Raw genomic sequence first — 4,283 nt, 5'->3', positions numbered from 1 at the left:
TGTCACACCACGATCAGCAATCAACTGGGAGAAGCAGGGGCATGGGGGATGGGGGGGGGGGGGTGGGGGTGTGTCACCATCTGCCAACACAGGCCGAGGATTGTTCGATCTCAGAGGTGCAAACAGGTAAATAGCGGGGGACAAATCAGTTTATTCAACAACAGCAATGCATTTTTATTGAATGCCAAACAATTCAGTTGCGCTAGAGGGGAGAGATATAGGAAACGGAGTATAGAGAGAGAAAAGGAGGGGAAGGGGGAAGTAGCTACCAACAGACGAGACCAAGGTCATGGTGGGCCAGCCAATGGAAGGGTGGTCATCCGTGGGGAGTACTCAGGGTCTTCTCCAGAGGATCGCTCTTTTGTAGTCCTTTTCCAAAGCGAGTGGCTTGTGGCCAAGAGGCGGGGAGATTTATGGAGCATTGTGTGGTGCTCCAAGAGACAGGTGCGGTCGTGCAGTACATGCAGGCTTCAGCTGGTACCATGACAGCACAGTCCAGTGAGCACAACACACCTGCAAAGAGTCCCTTGGCAAGCACCCACCTCAAGCAGGCCAGAAAACCATTGTCCAGAGTCAACCTGGGCGGGGGTCCTTGAGGTCTTCTTGAGAGGGTCATGAGGCAAAAATGAGGGAAACTTCACACCGACCCTTAGAGTGGTAGATGAGAGGCAGCCCTCAGGAAACGGTGGCCACCCAGAGCTGTTACTCCTAGCAGATTTTGGCTGGGAGCAAGCCTTGTATGTAGTGCTTTTTCAGGGGGAATATCAGTTTCAGCCGTGGGAACCTGCAAAAGGGGCTGGTACTTTTCCATAGGAAGGAAAGCACAGAGCCTTAGTGCTCCAGGAGCTGATGAGAGGCAGTCCTCAACATTCCAGGATCAGCCAGTCTTGCCAGGTGGCCCCCGGGGAGGCCCAGCCAGCCAGACCTGTTCCATGTTGCCTTGGTTCCATGGGGCCTCACAGTGTCACAATGTTCTCCTTGATTCCAGGAGTCCCTGTAGTGTCCCGATATTCTCCTTGTCACAATATTCTCCCTGCTTCTGTAGTGTAAACAATGGCCCCTTGCTTCCCTAAGGTCCTGCAGAGTCACCACGGCCCCTGGGCTCCATGTGGCCCTGCTGTGTAACAAAGGCTCCTTGGTTCTCTGGGCCGCACAGCTTCATCACTGACCCTTGATTCCATTGGGGTCCTGAGTCTCACAAAGGTGCCCCTGATTGCATGAGGCACCAGAGTGTCAAAATGGTCTCTTTGGTTCCATGAGGTTCCGCAGTGTCCCCATGGTCGCTGTCAGAGGCTGGATGACATCAATGTCCCCAGACCCGTCGGGATGCTCGGAATGCCCGAGTGGGGCCGGGGCTGGGACAGACCTTGGAATGAGGTGGGACAGAACCCCGTCCCCAGCCATGGCCTGGCAGATCTGCCAATCACACAGCAGGGGCAGAGCAAACCCAGCTGTGACTGCCTGAGCCGTCAATCAATCACACAGCAGGGGCAGCGCCCAGCCAGCTCTGATTGGCTGAGCCGTCAATCAATCACACAGCAGGGGGCAGCGCCCAGCCAGCTCTGATTGGTTGAGCCGTCAATCAATCACACAGCAGGGTCACCGCCCAGCCAGCTCTGATTGGCTGAGCCGTCAATCAAGCACACAGCAGGGGCAGCGCCCACCCAGCTCTGATTGGCTGAGCCGTCAATCAATCCCACACAAAGGCAATGAAACACAGCAGTGCGTGGTAAGAAAGCAGATGTCCCTGAAAAGAGGAGAGCTTAGAAAACGCTAGGGATTTAAAAAATCGGGCATGACGTCAAGCCCTGGTCTGAATCCTGAAATCTCCTGGGTCTGTGTCTCAGCCACACTGGAAGCCTAGCAGCTGGTAGCTCTCTGCATATCTATCTGGAGATCTTCTGTCTTTCTGTCTCTTTTTTCTCTTTTAACCTTCTTATCCTCTTTTACTGGAATGTTTTTGGGTAGTTTAACATTTTTATGCCTAAAGGTTTCCATCTTACATGGGCCGAGTTAATGATGTTCCTGCTACGCTAAGTGATGCACGTTGAATTGGATGTTGTATGAAATCATTTGCCAAAGGAGCTCGGTTTTCTGTATTTTTCCAGTACACTTTTGTGTCGTTTTGACCTCTTGAGAATATCTGGCTGGGGTTTCTACTCTGCACCAAACTCGAGTAAAGGAGCCTTTGCTCACCCTCAGCATTTCAGTGTTCTGGGGTGTTACAGGCGCGCAGGCTCAGCACGGCCTCTTGTTTCCATGAGGCCCCGCTGTGTCACACTGGCCCTTGGTTCCATGAGCATCTGGAGTGTCACACAGCTTGATGACATTTGTCCTTGCTGCCTCTCCCATCCCAGTGCTCCAGGAACAGCCCCGAGCCACCTGTGAGGGACAGGCCCTGCTGGCCCAGGCCTGGGCTCAGGCCTTGGCCTTTCTGCTTCCTCCAACCAGCCCAGGCCTTGCTCAGCATTGCAGTTCCCTGCTCACAGCCTCGGGCTCCTGCAATCCTGGCCTCAAGGATCTGCTCTCACCACTCCCTGGGGAGCCTTTGGCAGTCCCTGCCCTCAGTGGGGCCAGTGATGCTCCAAGGGACTTGGAGTTTTGCTTCTGACTCCTTGAGCAGCTTCTTCAACCTTCTCTCAGTGCCTGGGGCTCCTGGACTCAGCCCCAAATCCACCGTTGGGGATCATTAAAATACAGAAAACCCTCAGGAGCTCTTTGTCTTCTTTCCAATGTCTTCCAGTCTCCAGGCCTTGTGCAGCTGCTTGGAGTCACTTTGGAGTTCTCTTAAGGAGGAAGATTTCAAGGTACAGCTCATGATTTTCAGTTTTATAAAAGGGAGTAATTTTTCTTTTTCAGTTCAAAGAAGAAGCAACTTAGGCATTCCCCAGGTGATCTTGATGCTGAATGTCTCCTTAGGAGGTGTGGGCCCACTGAAGAATGAGCCCCTTGCCAGGCTGACCCTGTTTGGACAAGCTGCTCCCCAAGCCCAGCCTGGGGACATGTCTGACATGGCCCAGCTGGGACTGACATGCCTGGCCCTGCACCAGAAGCCCTTCCCCCTGAACTCTGCAGCTGGCTGTCCCTGCCCACTGCACCATGTCCCACGTGCTCTCCTCAGGGCTCTGCCTGCATCCAGGCCCAGGACAAGTATTCCTGTTTGTGAGGAAAGAAGGGAAAAGCCTGAGCAGGTTTTCCTAAACGACAAACCCCCACTGTAGAAGCACATGCTGAGTACAGGCTGCCTGGAACCTGGAATGATGACACCTTTCTACTAGGGACAGTGGGACCAGAAATGATGTCTGGATGCAGAATTCTCGGAGTCTTGCAGCTGAATTCTCTGTCCTTGTCCTTTCCCTGCATCTCTGTTGCAGATGGAAGCTGCTGGTGCCTTTCTCAGCTGTGACCTGTCTTTTGAATGCAGACAGATGTTCCCAGGTGTGTTAAGCAGGTGCTGCTCAATGTTTATGCAAAGCTTTGGTGTGCTCATGGAACCAAGGGGACCCTTGTGACACAGCGGGGGCTGATGGAACCAAGGAGACAGTTGTGACAGTTCAGAGCCTCACAGAAACAAGGCTCCATTGTGACACTGAAGGCAATTACGGAATCCACATCACTGTGACACAGCCAGGCCACATGGAACCAATGGTCCCTGATGACAATGCAGGTCCAAGGAGACCATGGTGACACTATGGGACCGCATGGATCCAAGGGGCCACTGTGACACTGAAGAACTTCATGGAAGCCAGGGTGCAGTGTGACACAGCGGTGCCTGATTGGAACAAAGGAACCACTGTTGACAGCCCAGAAACTCCTGGAACCAAGGGGCTGGGGTGACACAGCAGGGCCACATGGAACCAAGGAGACCTGTGACATTTAGGAACCTCATGGAACCAAGAGTCCACTATGACACTGCAGAAACAAGGAGACCATTGGGACGTTGTGGAAGCTCACAGAACCAAGCAGCCCTCGAGACACTCCAGGGCCTCGTTGAAGCAGGGAGACCACTGTGACAGTCCAGAACGTCATGGAGCTAAGGCTCTCTTGTGACACAGCAGGCTCCCATGCAACCAATTGTCCATTGTGACAATGCAGATCCCAGGAGACCATGGTTACACTACGGAAGCTCATGGAACCAAGGGTCCATTGTGACAAAGCAAGGCCTTGTGGAACCAAGGAGAGCATTGTGACGTAATGGAACCTCGTGGAACCAAGGGTCCGTTGTTAGAGTCCAGAACCAAGGACACCATTGTGACAGTCCAGAACCTCATGGGACCAAGATT

This window comes from Sturnus vulgaris, unplaced genomic scaffold, assembly GCF_052056855.1.
Source record: "Sturnus vulgaris isolate bStuVul1 unplaced genomic scaffold, bStuVul1.hap1 Scaffold_118, whole genome shotgun sequence".
Taxonomy (NCBI): domain Eukaryota; kingdom Metazoa; phylum Chordata; class Aves; order Passeriformes; family Sturnidae; genus Sturnus; species Sturnus vulgaris.
Note: the sequence above shows the minus strand (reverse complement) of the source record.